The 20,284-nt window shown below is 39.6% G+C and overlaps 1 protein-coding gene and 1 long non-coding RNA gene across 6 annotated transcripts in view; one reads left to right on the forward strand and one right to left on the reverse strand.

Moving 5' to 3' along the window:
• LOC105084198 (uncharacterized) overlaps positions 1-20,284 on the forward strand; it is a 987,172-nt gene that overhangs the window by 747,904 nt on the left and 218,984 nt on the right. The window contains exon 16 of one of the 5 annotated variants that reach the window (XR_012500991.1): positions 9,401-15,427. The exons of the other annotated variants lie outside the window; for them this stretch is intronic. The gene's annotated coding sequence lies outside the window, so the exon portion shown is untranslated. Of the gene's footprint in view, positions 1-9,400; positions 15,428-20,284 lie in introns of those variants that run through there. 5 annotated transcript variants of the gene reach the window in all.
• Positions 3,773-9,391, reverse strand: LOC141574206 (uncharacterized). Its single transcript, XR_012500993.1, has 2 exons — positions 5,662-9,391; positions 3,773-4,304 (listed from the first exon to the last, which is right to left on the reverse strand). It is a non-coding gene; the product is annotated as an uncharacterized LOC141574206 (long non-coding RNA).

Raw genomic sequence — 20,284 nt, forward strand, 5'->3', positions numbered from 1 at the left:
TGTCTAGTGAAAACCTGAGACAGGGTCTACCAGGCAGATGACCTAACTCACTCATCAGATGATTCCCAACTAAGTGGTTAGGAGGCTGTTTCTGGGAGAGCCGAAAGTGTAATTAAATCTCGATTGGGTGATGTGGGGCTTAGCATAAGTGACTCCATTTTGTATCTCTGGTCTCATTTTTAACATCCGTCTTTAAAAGAACTGAAGCCATGTTCTCCTTTGACAATCATGGTTTAAATTAAGTGTCATGTCTCTCAACCTGTAATCTATTATGAACAAGCTGAACTACAGTCTTAGACAAAAGGTTGATTTTTGGAACCAGTATTTAATGACAAAGATCACTGGACTTTGCCTCTTTGGAAATGTAGAACATGTTTAAGGGCATTTTTTAGTATGTAGATAAATGTTTTACTATTAGGGTTCTTTAAAGGAAGTAAAAACTGGCAACTCATTAAGAGTGTGCATACGTACTGTAAACAGCAGCAGAGTACCTCTGGCATATTTCATGGTTCAGACATCAAAAGGAAAGTCCATAAAATCTGCTTGCAGTAAAACAAAGTCAGTTTTTCCCCCTTGGCATGGCTGGTATCTATTAGCTACCTCATGTATAAAGAAAATAAAATGTTACTAGTTCTTTAGTCAGATATATCTGAGTTTTGTGAGTACATGTGAAATATGGAAACATTTCTGTATTTTAAGTTTACTTTTTTCCACGCTATACAAGTGAAAATGACCTTAGTCATATAAAAAGTTCATTCTGTTTCCAGTGGGACTTACAATCAGTTATGTTTATTAAAAACTTTGTTAATAATTTACAATAGTAGATGATGTCAGTTATTTAGTTCTTTAGTTTAAGGCATCGACCAAGATTGTGTTTTTGTTTCCCATGTCTCATGCCAAAAAAGTGTACATTAAAAAATGCTGACAGAAATGAGTTGTTGCTGTAAATATGTGAATTGAATGGGAGTTTTCTGGGCTATGTTCTTATGAATATTTCACACAGAAGAAGCTAATATATCACACCAGAATGTCAGTGGGGTACAGAGCCAAAGACATAGATACACCTGGAGTAGAGTGGATTACACACATGGGGTTTATCTTCTCCTTAAAGCCAGGGAGCTCTGGGAATGTGCTGTCCCCTGTGTAGCAGAGCAGGACAAAACTGGAAACTGATCACCCAGTGCTACCAATGCAGTTCATTAAGTGCAGTTGACAGCCTCCTCTCTGTATTTCTAGATGGCTGAGAATCAAGTAGCTGCGCATCAAAATGTGAATTTTTCCCCCTTGCTTCTTGGCACAGCACCTTTATCTGTCATCATTTCATGTCCTCAAAGGCTTGAGAGAAACTGCCATCCTTGGACAACAAAGGCTGCCATGCAAAGCAGCTCAGAACTTGAGTTGTTTCAACAGATGCTGTTTTATGTTCTGCCAAAGAATGGTCCCTTTTATTCCTGTCATGAATACAGTCTTTCTTTCAGTTTCTAAATGTTTTCCAGTATTAAACCTAATCCTTATCTATCATTCTTTGGGATGATAGGCTGTCCTTTTGCCTTTGGAACCAGCACAGCCTTCGCCATGTGAAAATGGATTTGCAAAAAAGTGGAAACTCTGTGTTCTCCACCTTGTGGCTCCTGCTCATTTCTTGATGAGGTGGAGGGGCTGCATTTCAAGGTCAGAGTCGCTGAGCCAAGTTGTTCCCAATGTAAGAAAACTTGCTGAGATGGAAATGAACAATTTTACCCTGTAAAAATTTTCTGCTTATGGTGGTGGAAAGATTGTAAAAAGTTAGCTGGTTGAGGAAAGAACTAGAATAAATAAAATAAGCTCAAAACTAGTTATTCCTATGTTTGTTTATTAAAACAGAGCCAGGAAGGGCTGAGGAAGACCTGACTTAATATAACTTACAGGAGGAGAGCCTCTCCTACGAGGTAATCCAATTCTCTCTTTCCAGGGCTGTTATCAGGGGTGACTCCCTAGAAATCCAAGCCATGTCAGGACAAAGATGGTGCCCAAGGTCTTCGCCACCTCTGCACCTTTGATTCTAATAGGAGGGATTCACATGGTTCGTGAAAGTGGCTTTGATGACATTTTGAGGGTCGTGCTGTTTCTTGTCACTCAAAAGTGCTCAGAAATTGAATAGCTCAAAAGCGTTGTCCTTAGGGATCTGATTTTCCATAATATACTAGTCTTTCTTCTCCTGGGGTCAGGCAAAGGGCTAACCAGATCTCAAAACTAGAACTTCTCCTGATGCACTCCCTAAGAGCGCTTGAAATTTGCTTGTTTGGTCTGTCTGCTCCATGGCTACTTTAATCCCCGAAGTCTTTATTTTGCTTTTTAAGTGCAAAACCGCTGTGCTGGTGATTATGGGGTCTGTAACGGCGTATGAAACACTTGCTTAAGGAAGTTCACAAATAGAGTGAATACCCTGTAATCGAAAATAGCTGCGAAGAAAGAAAGAACACAAAGATATGGGGAGTAATGCGTTACAGAGATGTTCACAGATTCCAGTGATGACCGCCCAGCCCCTTCTGTTCCCTTTTTCTGTCTCTGGTGGGGGTTCTCAAAATAGCCACTATCTGCATGTCTAGTCTGCGCAGAGGGAGGATCTATGAAGAGCAGGACACTACTAGCCTATGTGTAGAGTAGATGTGCTTTAGACACACATCAGTTACTATTTTTGATTAAGGGCGTAGAATGAACCATCTGGGCAATCAGACTTTTGCATTAACATGCAGTGTTGGCTAAATCCACAGGCAGCTGGCTGAGCACTATTTAAACTGGGTGCTGAGATGGGAGTAGGCCCTGACAGGCAGTAGTTAAGGGACACTCATCTATTCTACCCGTGTCAGTGGTAATGATACTGTAATTCCCTCCCAAATGTAGTCCTTTTAGTGTATTTTGACAGGCTGATTGTTATTCCAGGGGTCTGTGTCATTGGAGATACATAGACTAGATAGTGATATGCATATATGCATATGCATGTGTTTATATGCTGGTATATATTTATGAAAGGATTCATGAGAGTCAGTCATACATAATAAATATTGATGACTATGAGAAGTGCTTTGTTGTGTGATATAGAAAAATATGGGAGAAAATTTAAGAACTCTTAAGTCCAGGAGATGTTGATATTCCAGAATTTTACTTTGGGTCTCTGTCCAGTGAGTGATAGGGACCAAGCAGAATCTAATAGAACTTCTCGGTCTTTTCTGTGATTCTGTCTTTCTAAATAAAAGAATAATTATAATGTCAAAGACGCGTGGATTCGATTAGTGGTTAACAGCGTAAGCTTTGGTGCCAGGTTTACTTTAAACACCACTGCAGTTTCTGCCATTGAAAAGCTCTGTGATCTGTGGAATTTATTACATCTCACTGGACTTCAGTGTCCTTAAATGTAAAATGAGAAATTGGAAGAGTGATCTACCTCATAGGATTGTTGTTGTATGGACTGACTGCAGTAAGGCATGTAAAGGATTTTGCAGACATCGTGGTAAAGAATAATTATTACAAAAATGTTAGCTGCTATTATGGGGATAGTTATGAGAGTAGTGAAAATTGGGAAAAGTAAGTCAGCAAAACTGAATAAACTTGATTTCTTTGTGCTGACTGTTTGGTTTGAAAACTTGTTGACTGAATAAAATTTCTCTGTCCTGGGGAAAAGTAAAGTAGTGCATTTCTTTGTAAAGGTTACAAGTAAATAAGGAGCTTTTCTATAAAAATCATAGTGATTCTACTAGCCCTAATTATTTCCACAAATGATTCCAGGCTGTAGGTTATGAAACACTTGCATTTATTGAACTGGTTCATTGGCAGTGAAGGGGGGTGTGTGTGTGTGAAAATATGTAAAATCATCTTACTTTTCATGTGTCTGTGAGAAAGAGCTGGGGCTATGGTTAGGAAAGCAGGAGACTCGGATTCAAGTCCAGTCTCTAATACTAATTGGCAGTGTTATTGTGGATGAATTAATCTATGCAGCCTCAGTTTACTTTGTGCATTCGGGGCTTTGGCTATTAAATTGTCTCAGCTGAAATTGTCCTAGAATTCTGTGACTCTGTCAGCAACAGTTTCAAGATGAAAACCTCCACACTAGAAGATTGACTAGGATGTACTTCATTCTTGTCTAGTCCAGTGTTTCTCAAATTAGAATTGGACAGCTTAAGAGGTCAATGTCAACTCAGTCAGCAGCCTCGTGACCACCTAGCCAAGGTCGTCCTGTTCAGAAGTACTGTCCTCTCCATCCACCTCCTGCAGCCCCAAATCCAATAAACTGGGAGCCAGCTGTATGTTAAGCACTGTGCTTGATGCTAGAAAAGTGAGAGAGAAAAATACATTAGCCTAGTAAAGAAGACACATGATAGTTACATTGTGTTAAAAGCTAAGAGAGGGCCAAGGAAATTACTAAACATTCCTGGTAATGTCTCAGCTTTCCTCACAAGTGTCTTTGGGAACATATTTTAAAGACTGTCAAAGAATGGATATAGGGAATAAGGTGATGAAAGAGTGGTAGAGGTTCCCAAGCATCGGGAACAATATTTGTAAAGATATGAAAGCAGGAGACATGTTGATGCATTCAGAGAGTGGAAGCGACTTCGTTACTGCAGAAATGAGGCCGAGCATGGTGGCTCAGAGGCCAGACTCCACCGTCTGGTGGTCTGGGGTCAGGTACTCGCTCTGTCACTTCTTTAGGTGGAACACTGGGTAAATTATTTGACCGACCTGCTTCAATTTCTTTATTTGTAAAATGAGAATGATAAGTTCTGTAAGGATATGTTTTGGGAACATTCTCAGTAAATGGCTATTTTTATTAGTATTAAGCAGAGGGGATTACTGAGTCAAAAGGGGAGAAAGGTGAGAGGCAGACAGGGGTCTGGTCGTAATGAAAGGATATTTTACACGTGCTTTACCGAAAAGGGCCTCGTAAATCCATCACAAGATTTACGCTGGAAAGTCTGGTGGCCATTTTCATAGAATTAATGAAGGTAAATTAGAAAAAGGGCAAACTGTAGGAAGAGAGTCATTTTATGGAAATAAATGAGTGGAATATACCAGTGTTCTGGCTTAGGTGACTGGGTGAGCTGTGGCCGTTTACAGTTGAAGAGGAGGTGTCAGTTATCAGGAAATACGATGAACTCAGTGTTGTTGAGGTACAGGTGTCTGTGGGCATCAGCTGGAGGTGTCCAGTGAGTGCTTGGCCATAGAACAGCGTCTCAGAGAAAAGTCTATAATCCTGCTATCCAACAGAGAAACCTAACTTGAGACCCCCATGCAAACTCTGTGGTAGCTACTCACAAATAAAAGTATAAAGAAACAGATGATGTTAGTCTCAATAATACACTGTATTTAACAAAATAGGTCTAGAATGTTAGTTCACTTTGTAGTTGGTACAAAATTATTAACAAGACATGCTGCATTTTTTCTGGCCAAGTCTCAAACTCTGGGTGTACTATACACTCAATGCATCTGAAGCCACATTTCAAAGTGCTCAGAGTCCATAATGTGTGGGTCAGGGACTTCCCTGGGCTACAGCGCAGTGTTAGAACATAGTAATGGGTAGAATTTAGTTATCTACCAATTATTAGTTGAGCAATTCCAGGCACTGTATTAGGAGCTGAGAATTCAGTGGGGAATGACACAGACACAGTTTTCCTTTGTTAAACTTACCAGTTATTCGAGAATAGGGGCTTCTGCTGGCCTAATAGTTCTCTTTGTGCAAATTAGATATAGTCACAGCCTCTGGGCAGAGCCGTCCCACTGCAGGGATCACACAGTGCAGGAGAGTTTTCTGTGGCTGCTCACCTCTTCTGCTCTGAACCTTTGCACAGAACAAACAGCAGCACACCCCCAGTAGGGACTCTACAGGGATACAGACATTTCTAAGTAATTAAAAGTAAACAGACTGAGTTTTATAACCGAGAAAGTTCATGCAAGGTGACTCAGTTGTGTAAAAATCAGAGAAATCCATCCTGAAGGAGCGACACCTAAGCTGAGACCAGAAGGATGACCAAGAGTAAGACAAATGGGAAGGGGGGTAGGGGATTACAGCAGAGAGTAGGGTACATTGGAAAGTGAGGAGGCAGTGACCTCAGGGCGAGTCAGGAAACTAAAAGAATTTCAGACCGTGCCTGGGATCAGAGATCTGGCAGGGCATGTGTGGAAGAGTCTGGGGCTTCCTCTGTCAGGTGGATTAGGGGAACAAGGGACAGGTAGAGTCCTGGATATGAATAATAGCAGCGGTCCATGACAAGGGATCGGAGAAGGAGCAGCCAGAAACATGGAACAGAACACAGGGGTAGGGTATGTCATAAAAGGCAGAGAGAGAGAGCAAGCTCAGTTTTTAAAAGGGGCGGACCAGGTGTCAAATGCAGCCAGAAGGGGGGGGGGGGCGGCGCTGAACAGCGGCTGCTGAATCCAGCAGCGGAGGCAGCACTGAGGGGCACAGCTGGGAGAAAAGGGGTAGAAACTAAGTTGCAGTGGTGGGAGAACCCATGGAGCACAAGGAGGAGACGATGCTTTAAAGAAAGCCTATTGTTGGGAAGCGAATGAAGGAGATAATGTGCTTGCAAACAGCAAATTACAGTGCAGTATGTGGAAGTGGTTTGCCTTTTGATTGTCTTTAAGCCCCTCTGTAAAATTCGTATTTCCATCATTTGCTCTCCAACACTGTTATACCACAGCAGAGAAATAACCTACGGAAAAAAATCATTTTTCACTCTTTCAGTAAATACTCTGTAAGCAGGTACTTCACACCAGGCGCAGAGCACCAGCTACGGCAAAAATAAAAGAGCAGATTTGTTGACACGTTTATTGTATGTCCATCACTTGTCGCGCTTTGGGACAGGTATTACCTCATTTAACCTTTCCCAGGTCTTCATTGCATATATGCCATGACTTATCCCACTTTACCAGTGAGAAAACTTGAGACTCAGAGGGATGAAGTTGCCGCCTAGAGTTACGTACCTGGTTACGCCAGCCCGCCGTGTTACGGCTCTAAAACACGTGCTCACAACCGCTGTGCTACCGGTGAACAGAGTCAGAGGGCGTCCTTTGGTCTGTGATCACTTCCTGTTGGAACTTCGGTCAAAACTCTTCTCTTGGAATTCTTCCCTAAATATCATGTCCTCTGAGCATCCCAGGACACTGAGTTTACCTGGTCACAGGCTTCTTTTGAGTCATTTGCACTGCTTTCATTAGACAGTGCGATATTGTGTTTCTAGTTCATATTTACATAGCTGTTGTACCAAATCTTTATTATCCTTGGTTTAGTACCTTTGGTGCACATAAGGACCCTTCCAATTCTAAAATTTTCTAACATTCTATTTAAAAAAAAATTATAATGGAAAGGTGCCATGAGGTTAGTTTCTCTCGTAGGGTGGTCTTGACGTCTGAACTGTGGCTGGATGGGGCATCCTCTCTCCTGCACCTTTCTCTTTCTGGTCTTCTCTTTCTTATCTCCATTTAGCTCACAGTGTTGATTAGATGGCCAAAGGTACCTGGCCTGATGCCAGCTGGTATAGAAAACATGAAGGTATCATCACTGTTTCACAGAAGCCTACATTCCAAAGAATCTCATCAGAACATAAGAGCTCTTCAGGATAATTAGTAATTGGTCCTCACAGCACCCCTGGGAAGTACCTGGGTATGCAGCAAGAGGTACACAGAGCATACATGAGCATTTCCAGAGTGCAAGACAATTTCCTCCTCAGTGAAATGAGGACAGTTACAGCGATCCACCTTACAGGAGTGTCAATTACTCATAATCTAAAAGCCCTGGGAATCGCACACTATACTAGGAATACGTACCCATGGCATCGCTGTGTCGCAGTTAATTGACATTCTCCTTTCCCTACCCTATTCCCTACAAATCACAGCACAGTGACACCCTTGGGTTTACCCTGGGTCCTGGTTATTGACACAGAGCCTGTCTCTGTGCATCAGAGATCTGCCTGGATCACACCAGAGGATAGAAGAACAAACCTGCCAGGTGCTGATGAGCCGATGACAAGCAACTTAAACGGAATACTGACAGGCCTTTGCAGCTTTGTACATAAACATAATTAATCAACACAGAACACAGACGTAATAGCTACAAGTAAAGCAGGAAGCAGAGGGTGAAGATAAAGGGGAAAACAACAGACTGATCTAGCTGGATGAGTGGCGTCTCAAAAGCCCACCTGAACGGTGCCAGTACAAGGGAGGTATTCCAAATAAGCTGCTGTTAACAGCCGCCTCCCGTGACCCACACATCTTTGGATCCTGTTCATTTGAGCCTTTGGTGTCTCCTTTCTCTCTTCCACCCTCTACTCCCACCACCTCATTCTCACCTTTTGATGTGCAACTATCCTCACTCTCCGATGAATTGAAATTGTGAGCCTCAGGCAAGGAATAAAGCCTGTATGCTATTTTGAGTCAATTAAATATGAAACACAGTTGCAAACACAAAACCACCATTTCTGCTTCACTGCTCTTCACCTGTGGAACTGCTTGTGCATTTCATTATTGGCACATTTACCACTCGACTCCTTCCATGTTCTTTGTTTCAACATTTCTGCCTCATACAAAAGAACATTTCTTCCTCATTTTGTGCAGCAGCTCTAATTTTACTTGTTCTTGCACAAACTCGTCCATTTTTCCTGCAGAAGGAGTTGTGGAGTTATTCTAATTAAATAAATATAAATATTTCTGGATCAAAGAGCTTGCCTATATTCTCCACTGACTACTACCTAAATCCTGGACTCCTTTAAAGATACGTGGGACATGGATGTTGTCCAGGATGTGGAGGGGAACTGAGGAGAAGAAGATGGAACTGAATGGTCATCAGATGCAGAGTCAGAAGCAAAATAAAAATTGGTAAATAAACTATCTAAAGACGTGTCTTTCAAAATATAAGCTGGAATATTCTTTAGAACCTGTCTTAACTAGAAAACATCACTACCTAATATTTTCCTCCCGAGCATGTGCAGTGACATACTCTCCACCTGGACCCTTTGAAGGAGAAGTAATGCTACTATTACCACTGCAATTTCCAGGGAGATTCAAATAACTACAGGGAATCATCCCTTGCTGTAGAAAAGGAGACAGAAAGAGTCAGGTGTATTAGAGCCCAGAGGTCTTGGGACAACCGCACAAACTCCTCAGACCCAAGTGACTAGAAAAGTGCCATGTTTTCATTAGTTATACACTTGCCACGTAATCATCCACCTGTCCCCTGGCTGATTGCCCACATGATGGAGGAATTGGTTCAGTGACCAAGATGGAGGTTTTTATGTTTGCCTTCGGAAGATGAGGAGTGACTACATACATTTTAATTCTAAAGCTGCATTGAATAAAAGAAAAAACTGAAAATACAAAGCAAGTTGTTGATACAGCAAGAAATGACTTCCAGAACTCTGTTTCCAAACAGAATGCATCCACGTGGCTGGAAAATCATCCACTGTAGAGCTACACAAAGAGGATTCATCTCGCATCCTTCGCGTTAAGTGGGGAAGGAGAGCCCACCAACCAAGGAAGTCAACAGTAACTCTCCTCCATGAGCTTCAGGAGTGTTTTCAGCCGTTCAGGTCATTGACGTCAAACCAGAGGAAATTTAAAGAATGCCACCCAGAACCCACAGTGGTGTCCACAACGCGTGTGGATAAAGAGAGGCATGTACTGGGGAGAAGTCAGTCTCAGAACAGACTTGTCAAAGCTGATTTAAACTGCTCTCTCACGCTGTTGGAAACACCTCATTATAAGGAGGAACTCCGCTTTGGGGTGGTTGGTATAAACAAACACAGCATTTGAACTTTAAAGATTAATGCTCTCTTCATATTATGTGCAACACTTTAAAGACAGGTATTATAAGAGATATGAGAATGTAGAAACCAAGAAATACTGTAATTCATACAATGGAAATGCATAAAACATCCATTTAAAATAATAAGCACCAAGCTACAATATATTTTTGTGCCTGAATTATCCAGTTTAAGTATTTACATATATTAAAATACCTGTCAGTCCTCCATATCCCTTTTGTGCTGCATAAATCCGGTGAAAGAAGGGCCCAGGGCAGTAATATATTATTTATTCACTTATTTGCAAGATTTATCCAGCATACAGTCTCCAAATAGCTAACAGCATTTTGCCAGGGAACTCCATACTTGCAGTACTTAACTTGAGGACCCTGGAAACAAGCAAGTGATTGGGGAATTATTTTGACTTTTTGAGCATTGTGGCTTTGTAGAGGAACAAAACAATATGGATTTAATTTAATAAATTTTATTTAGAAAAAGAGATTTAGAGAATAACATGGTTCAGATATATGTAAGTCATGTATCCCTAAAGATATAGAAATAATGTTAATATTTGATACAACAGGCTGTTAAGACAGTATCCTTGGCTGGAATTGATGCTGATCAAATTTCAAGGTAGATTTACAATCACGTGATAAAATATTTATGGGCCTAAACACAGCAACCCCCTCCCCAATTTTTATTTTTGATAAGGGGGTCTCCCAGGATCTGTTGTTGGTCCCATGAGAGCTTTATTTCTCACAGTTGCCTGTATTTACCTGCTCCCTCCAATGCCTCACTGAGTATTTTAAGTAAATACCTCAGGCTTATTTACATTAAAGTCCCAGTAGTATAATGCTGTAAAATGTCATATGTGGGTTGAAGAATGAGCTTTTTGGGGTCCAGGATGGCCATTATCATAACAGTTAGCTACTGATGGGAGGCAGAATCTCAGTGAGCTACAGCTAAAGTTTCTTGTGGTTGTTAGGGAACAAACATGGATTTGGTCATAGGTGAGTTTGGTTCTAACATCCAAGGTCAACTATTATAGTTTGTGCCTGTCAGGTCTGTGGGAATTGATGTGGTTCCCTCAGCCCACGTGGGTCTTTCCTCCAAACTACATGGAAAACAGAGTTTTTTTTCAAATAAACAAGTATCATAAGCTATTACCCAAATGTGGAATCTTTAAAAAAATCATACAAATTCTATTTACAAACCAAAAACAGACTCACAGACACAGAAAACACATTATGGTTACCAAAGGGGAAAGGACAGGGAAGGATAAATCAGGGTTTGGGGATTAACAGACACACATGACTATATGTAAAATAAACAACAAGGGCCATATAGCACAGGGAACTATATTCAATTTCTTATAATAACATATAATGGAAAAGAAAATGAAAAGAAAAAATATGTCTGTATGTATATGTATAAGTGAATCACTTTGCTGTACACCTGAAACTAACATTGTAAATCAGCTACACTTCAATAAAAATTTTTTTAAAAAATCAAATAAATGAGAAGAAATCCATTCTTCTGAAGTGAGAAGAGACTTTCTGTTCCCAGGTATTTCCTGCAGAGAAGAAGGTGGTCTCCATGTAACTGGGCTTTAGTACCATGTTAAAGGGAGCTGGGGGTTTCCGTTTTAGGTTTAAAGAATAACTGAATACACTTGAGATGCTGCACCGGATGACCTCACAGGCCTTTCTATCCATACCTCTGTGGACAGGGCTCGTTAGAAACTGCCAATGCCTTGGAAAGACTTCAAGCCACATCTTTTCAATGACAGCCTGAGTTTACAGCACCTCTGTGTGACAGCGGCCAAGTGATCTGGCCAGGATTTTTGTCCCTTGCCTGAACTCACTCTTTGCTGATAAAGCTAAACTTCTTCTGATGGCCAGTTTTTGCACCCTGAGATTACACAGGGAATTCCTCAAGTTCAGTCCAGCGCTCGCTCAATCCTGCTCTGTTCAGAACTGCTACGTGGACTCCCAGCTACCACAACCAAGGCTTGTGTATCTCCCGCTCCTCTTCCTGAAAATTGACCCTCCAACTAATTCAGCGAGATTGTCTAGTTTTAGTCCGAGGTTGAGGCTACTCAAACTAGAAAGAGCTGTTTTCTGTTGATTAAATGAAAGGTTCTGTGTCCAAAGAGTGGTTCTGGGGAGACACTTTGCTTCTACCTGCTGCCCCCTCCCCTGTGTCTCTTGTGAGCACATAGCACACGGAAGGGGTCTGTGACTGAGTGTTACAAGGCTTACATCTAACCTGAAAATTAACCACTTGCTTTGCATTTAGGCAACTCTTTGGAATCTTTTTGAGTTGTGGCTTCCTCATATGAGCCTGAAGGAGACCTCCTATATGTCGTGTGGGCAATAGGTGTAAGAGAGTTTGGGAAAGAATTTTAAGGGCTGCACGTGAGTGCCAGTGCAGAGTGGTTTTGCACTTGTAGGAGAACTGTTGCTTTTGTCTTGTCCTTTCTGTCTCCTCTTCTCTATTTTTGTTTCTGTTGACTCACCTGTTTATTCAGTGGGTTTGAGTTAGTGATTCCAACCACATGTTGAGGTCCTATCATAGGTGCTGGGGTTGTGAAGATTAATAGCCTTGGTCTCTGTCTTTAAGTAGTTTACAGTCTCAAAGGAGGGCCACACCCAACTAGAGAGTACGCTTGGAAAACCCTAGCAAGGCATCTGCATGGGCTTCCATCATCCAAGAAGACTTCTTGGATGAGGTGATATTTCAGATGAGGGCTGATGGAAAAAATGCAGACGGTGGCAAGTTGAAGCAGTGAGGAAGACTAGCTCCATTCAAAGAGAGGAGAATGAGCAGAGGCTCAAAGATAAAGTAGCATTAAATACCTGGGAATTCAAATCAGCTTGGCATCACTGCCGCACAGTGTAAGTGGTGGAGAGAGAGGGCAAGGCATGAGGCCAGAATGGTGGTCAGGACCCTTTCAACTCCTCCTAAAAAAAAATCTCGGTCTTTATCCAAGGCCTGAGCAAACCTTGAGTCATTGCTGCTGCTGTTTAAAGAAAGATCACATCTGTGTCGTGGATGTGTGCAGAGGTGTGTGGCCAATTACTGTATAGTAGTTTCCATTTTGAGAGCATCCAGATTTGCAGCCTCCCACCCCCATATATAAATTAACTGGTTGGGTGATGTCCATCAAAATGATTTAAGTTTTAATCCTTCACAAAATGGGAGTAATTTGAGTTGCTCAACACTGGTAGCTCTTCAGTAGCCTGACTTGAATGAGTGATTTGACTAAAACCCAAATATGAGGAAATGGAACGTCACACTCTAAACCCACAAGCACAGTGGCCGTTAAATTGGACTTGTTAGGCATTTGTAGTCATTATGTCATGGAGCAAATATGTATGATGACGGACTTAAATTATCATTTCATGGCATTTATGTTAAAAGAACTGAAGGAAATTTGAAAAAATTTATAGTGACTTGCTGGATCATATGGAAAGACATATGATTTTTTTATTTTACAAAATATTTAGTTCTCTTAAATAATTTCAGAATAAAATGTAGTTGTTGTGGTGAAAAATAGCCCCCAAAAGATGGTTATCTTGTGGTTAAATATTAATCATAAAGGAGATTTTGAACCATCATATTCCTTTGGTTGATTTGTTGGTTCTGCTGTCTGTTTCTAGAATCTCCATATTTCCAATGGTAAAAATTAATTTATGGAAGTTAGTTACATCTAAGTTCAAGTAAATCAATTCACGTTGGGAAGTTTTCAAGAGGAAAGGTTTCTGTTGGCACTGCTGTTGTTCTAAAGGCTGGTGGTTTTTATTAAAATTTTCCGGCCCCTGTTTCTGTAACTTATTGGTGGCATCAATAGTATTTTATTAACCCAGGCCATAGGATTTATTCTGTGTTCTGGACCTACAGATACTTGGTTCTCTTTCTCTTTTTTCTCCCTTTCCTCTTCCTCTACCTCCTCCTCCTCTTCCTTTTTTTTGCTATTCATTTCAAGTGATTTTTTTTTTCTTTTCCCCTGTAGTCTTTGGTGCTGATTTTGTCAAGCCTCCAGAAACCATTTCAAAGTCTCTTCTTGCTTATTTTTGGATACAGAGTTTCACCCCAGGGGAATTAATTTCCTGACCTTACCCGGCTCCTAATAACTAACACACCCACTCTAACCCACATCTATTCAATTACAGTTTATCCATAATCTTTGGAAATTAGTTAAAATTACTTAAAAATATTTGTCTTCTATTTACATGGGAATAGCAACGTAGGTTCATTTCCTGGTGTTTCCTTTTTCGATTTAAACTGAACAGTTTCTGTGCTTCATGCTCGAAGAGGCCTGCAATAGATAATTTTATGAATTTTCTAACCAGATACCCATGTGGAGGTACAGAAAGATTATTCATTTGAGACCAGTATGCATGTAGTTAGAAGACTCTTTTACTTCTCAGTGAAGCAATTGGTAATAACATTAAATCCAAAGATCTTTTTTAAGTTTTTGCTTTTGAATAACCAGCATTTTTACCACAGTCTTTCTGGTTGAAACTGTATTCAGCACTCTACAATTTATGTTTTAGCCTCTCCAATGGTAGCAAAATATTAATATATGCATGAAGAGTTGCAGGGAACATAATTACAGTGGCAAAGTGATAAACACATAGCTATTTTGCCTGGTAATATTATGTGTTTAACAGGTTTATTTGTTCAGCAGTTCTAACTTTAATTATATTTTGCCATTTGGGATTTTTAGACATACAACAATCATACCCCTTCTCTGGCTATTAGTCTAAGAAGATTGCATTCATTATAAAAATAATCTGTATTTGTTTATTTAATTTTTTTCCTTAATGCTGCACAAGTAAACTGAAGGAAAATGATAACTTTCTTTGCTGCTGGTGTTATGTGACTCATTTGGATGCTGGATAAATTATTGCCTATTTCTACACATAGCAGTACAAGATACTAAACAGAGTTTTGTCCCCAGGCCTGTAGGGTCCCAGGAACTGTGCTGAGTTTTCTTACACAAACTTAGAGTTTGGTGTTAGTCCACAGGACCCTGGTTCCAGATCACACTGAAAATCTCAAATGCTTTGGGAAGCAGGGTTAACAACAACAACAAAACAGGCACTGTGTAGTACAGCTCATATGAGTGCAGAGGGCCTGACTTCTTAATAGCCAGCCACGGCCCTTTTGTGGTCAACCACAGCAAAAGAATCTCTCTGAAATTCTGCCCTGTCAGTAAAGACAAAATGTGGGTAAACCCCAAGGAGGTGAGTTTGTGAGAACAGCATAAGCTCAGGATATATCAGAGAAGATTTGAGAAATGTGCTGTTGGCTCTTTTGCTAATTGCGTGTTATAGAATGAATTCATTATTTGGGTGCTTTGACAGAATGCAAGGAAGGCTTTAGGACCCAAAGCCTTTTTCTGCCTCCTATCTCCAAATGCCTATTCAGGAATCTACCTCTATGGTGCTCTTTTAGCTAAGCCAAATTATTTCTGCAGTAATTTTTTTTTTTTTGATAAAAGCAGATTTTTCCTTATCTGGCCTCAAGACATTTTATTTGGCTTCCATAGTGTTGTTGTTGGAGGTATAATTTACACACGGTCAAGTGTGCTGATCTCAGGTGTGCAGTGTGATGCAGTATACTTAAGTGTGTTCCCATGTGACCCCCTCCCACCCAGATCAGGATGTGGAATTTCTGTGGCACTCCACAAGGTTCTCCCGTCCCCTCCGGCTCCCCCTTCCCACAGGGCAACTTGCTTAGAGTTATTTATTTTTTTGATAAAAACAGACTTAAGATTAAAAAGATAGTGATAACTTTCTGATAAGGTATGGTTATTAATTTTATTATTTGGGAATCAAAGAATTTAAGTACAACTGTTCATCCCTGATTGATAGAACTTCAAAGCACAGTGTAAAAGAAGAGACAAAAGTTCTTCCTTATTCAGTCATTAACTAAACATTCATTGTAATATATAAACTGTGTTAGCTGCTGGAAATAGAAAGATTAAAAAAACAAAAAGAACAAAAAACACCCCACAGGCCCTTCCCTGATGGGGCTTGTGGTTCTGTCCCTCTAAGCTATTATTTTAACTATGGTTACAAATGTGTGTTTGCACACACATATTCACGCACAGCTTTTATTTATTTTACTTCCTTTTTCCCCATACATAACCCCCCCACAAAAAAATCAGATGATGTGATCATCACATTGGATGAACCAGATCAGTGGCCTTAATCTTCCTGCCACCCAGGCATGTGGCTAAAAGCATCCTATAAAAGCTGCCAGGTGAGCCAGCCTGTTCTACACACGGTAGACTTACTCTGGTATCTTTGATTTGCATATGTTGCCTTAGGACTGGCACCTGCCTTTTTGCCCAAACTCTTTAACTTAGTTTAGACCACCTGCTTGGTTCTTAATAACCCCTTTCCTAGAATGGGTTTTCATTTTCTCTTGGCCCATGCTCCAAAGCCCATGGACCATCTCCTCAGGCAGCTTTGGCTGCCGGCATCCTTTTCTGGGTTGTATCCCTGCTGCTACTTCAAGAAAAGTAAGAGTTCTGATTGCAGGCTCTTGCTGTAAGTCACAGGATTCTGTTGTCCTCAACATTCATCGTTACAACCCATTTTCCAGTTCCCTTGGTTCCACTGGAAAATAGAACTTTTTCCTTGGAAATTCTCTTTACTTAGAAATTTCTTTGGAATCCTCTAGGAGAATTTCTTTATGATTTAGTAGATCAGTAAGTCAACAGCTTTTTTTTTTCTAAGTAGATTTTCTTTATACCCTTGAATTAGGGTGCTTTGTAGTACAATTCCTGTTTATGAGAACACAGATCTTTAATGTGACCAACAGTACCCATATACTAAATCATAGATACTCCTAATCTCATAACTCATCATACTTTTGTATTTTTTGCAACTGTGGTTTAGAAATTAATTATTCTTGCAATATTTAAAGTGAAGATAGGAACCCGCCATGAACTTGTTTTCTCCCTTTACAAATTAAGCTTCAGTTTGAAAGGAAATGCAACTGTTGAAGCAGTCGCTGTGTATCATAAATTATAGTTGTCGGGCGTGCATTCGTAAGGAAGAAACAGTAAAATCTCAGGGTGCTTTACATATATACATGTATACTCTGACAAAGAAGGAGAAACACCACACTCTAGATTTCAGAGTGTTTAATCTACCAAGGCTTCGTTTTTCTCTTTCTTGTTTGTGCCAGGTTGAAATACTTGGTTCCACATTTTGTGGCTCTCTGCAATTAGCAGGTGTTTATCTGTGGAACAGAGGAAATGGAAGCTTACTCCATATACACACAGAAGACTGTGTCCCTTCAGTCATACAGAGATAAAAACAATTTGATTTTTTTCCCTCTTGTTCTTGTGCTTTCTCTGAAGTTTTAGAATATGAGCTACTTTTGCCTGTGACACAAATCTTGAATATTTTTATACTCTGGTGGATATACTGCAGTTGAACCTGGAAAATGATGACTGCTTTTTTGGTGACATGCTGTCGTGGTCATTGTTGACATCATAGCACACTTTTTATCATTGTAGTAGGTGCCTGATGAGTGGGGTACACTTTACATTGTATAAAAATACCATCCTAATCTTTCACCAAATCATTGTTGAGCCATTTTTTGAAAGGTATTCTATGAGGAATAGAAAAGAATTTCAAACGTTAGCAAAATGATTCTCTAGGAAAAAATTAGGTTTTGGTGAAAAGCCTATTGTTGCTAAATTTTGTAAACTGCATGATTTGCTTCTGGCCTTGGATTAGTATTTTGCAGACCGTAACACAGCAGTAAATAGCGCCTTCATGCGTTCTCAAAATCTTCTTTTAGAAGCTGGATGTCTTTCTCTCAGAAATGTATTTTGGATCTAAAACTTTCAAAGTGCTGTTAGATACACGTGATAAACTGGCCCTTAATATTATGGTCAAGTGATAATATCTATAAATTATATAGTCTCCTACAGAATTTAGTTGTTTAAGCAGTTATTTCTTGTTTGTTTTGCAAATTTGTGACTTCTTTAGAATTTACATTTTTTCTAATACTTTGATACACTAGACTTTATTATCTGAGAATAAGTTGATGTTTTCCTGTGACATTTGCTAGAGTAAAATAATAGTGAATCATTGCTTGGTTTTCCCCTTCTGTATGTGTACATGTTTAAATTTTTGTATGTTAAAGTGTTTCCTTAAAATTTTAACCAGAACTCTCTTTTGAGCATTTCTGACATTTTGATACAGAAGAATATTATCAGTTTAAACTGTTTTTCACATGTCATGTGTGGCAGTTTAACATTAATAAACATATATGAAATTAACATTTTTCTTTAAAATCAAAATTAGTAAGCATGCACAGGAACAAAAAAAGAGAAAAAGAGCAAAAATGCAGTAATTTCTCCTTAAGTTATCTGATATTATTGGCACATTAAAAAAAAATCTAAAGCCAGTCAATTTTGCCTGTTACATGCTTCAATCTGTGAGCTGCCATGAGCTGACACTCAGTCCTCTGATTGGATACAGGATGGATAAAGGGCAGTGCACTTGCACCACCATTGGCCACAGCACATTGAAGGAAAAATCAGTAAAGAGAGTCAGTGAAAGATCTATGGTCCCTAATTTTGTATCCTCTGTAAGAACAGAAGACCGCTATATGCACTCGGGGTGTTAAGTAATGAAACATCAATCCATAAAACTGAGAAAAGGAAACAAGCGTCATCATTTTTCTGCCTTGCAAGGGCCAACATTATAATGAGTATATTTCTGGGTAAAAAAGAATGAAGACTGTATTACAAATTCCGTAAAAGGCTGCCGAAATTCATGAAATTCATGACCAATCATAGTTAAACAGAAATCTTAAGTTGTGCGCCCAGATAATTTTTAGCATTTGAACTAAATACTGCTTAGTTAGCACTAAGTGATTTTGCATGTCCTGGTTAAAATTAGAAGCAGTAAAAACTGGTTGAGTGGGTTCCTACAAAATAATATAAAGGTAAGTTCCTTTCACTGATAATTAATTGTTATTGTAAGCAGAAAACACATTTTTTATATCAAAACTAAAAATGATATCCAATGAGTCATTGCTGGGTTAAATATAAGTAGTTGACTGACTTCAGAGTTTAGTCTAAAGGAGGAAAAGGGTTATATCCATCAGAACAAATAGTCCAAGTCATGCCTATGATTCAGCTGGAGTTTGTTGGATCATTGGTGTGAAGACCTCATATTAAGTTAGTGAAAATCTGGCTATGCCCAGAACATAGCAGATCTTAATAGTATAATTATTACCTTGTTAAAAATGTTATATATGTATTCATATGTTTTATCTGAAACACAGTTACCAGTCTCATTATTCTCAGATAAAACAGTTAATTCAGTGCTTGGATTTTGAGAAAGCAACATGGCATTGTCCAGAACAAAATAAAGATTTTGAACATTACAAGCAGATTCTACCAAAAGCCATCCCTGTTACAAACTCAAAAGCATATACATACTCCCTACCTTACGCTAGGCTCTTAAGTTCCCAAAAATACACACAAATGCATATTGTAGAATTAATACCCATTTTCTTATCGGAATTACTTAAGGCTTTTTGAGCAGCAAAATAAATAATTTCTCAGAAATGTATAATTTTAAAAAAGGTGAACAGTCACTGACTGAACTGTTTTCAATTGCTTCTGTTACTGCTTGGGAATTAACCCATAAGGGTATTTTTTGCATTGCTATTTGCTGTTAGGCATTAATTTATTGGAGTAATGATGTGAGAAAGTACATGCAACTGTGCTTTTGGTAGAAGTAACCGAGGCATTTCTATAGTACATAAAAGGTGAGGATGAGTTTCTGAATCTCCAAACAATCTAACATTCTACTCTACCTTTATGGGGCTGGGGACACCCCAAGGTTCTGGGGACAGCGGCTTGTGTCCATAGCAGTTGCTTCATCCAGATCCATTACACATCCATAAAAAATGAGTTGTCAGTCTGGAAGGTCGGTGTTTAGGAGCAGTCAGTTTACATAAAGACATGCAGGAGATGGAATGGTCGGAGTCTGATAGTGAGTGATCAGCATGTTGAGCCACCATCTCCAAAACCCAGGCTTTGTGTAGTCAGGGATGTTGGTGACAGCGCAGCCAGGTGGACATGGTCTCTGAAAAAAAGAGCCTAAACTTGAGTCTCAGCCCTATCTCTTATAAGTTCTGCAACTTAGGGCAAGGCACTTACCCACTCTGACTCGTATTTTACTCATTCTGAAAACAGAAATGGTAATGGTCTTGCCTCTTAGGGTTATTAACTGTAAGAATAAAATGAGTTATGCTTATAAATGTTTAGCTCCTTGTCTTTTATAGAGTAAGGACTCAATAAATGGTAGCTATTATATTATGGCTACCTATTATATTTGCTTACATAGACTATATAAAGCATTTATATATTTATTCAGAGATGTATATGTCCAAGGCTTAGCTTGACATGATTTTATGTGATTAGTAAATGCCAGCACATTTTTTATGGGGGGATCAGCCAATAAATG

The sequence above is a fragment of the Camelus bactrianus genome, chromosome 20 (assembly GCF_048773025.1).
Source record: "Camelus bactrianus isolate YW-2024 breed Bactrian camel chromosome 20, ASM4877302v1, whole genome shotgun sequence".
Classification (NCBI taxonomy): Eukaryota; Metazoa; Chordata; class Mammalia; order Artiodactyla; family Camelidae; genus Camelus; species Camelus bactrianus.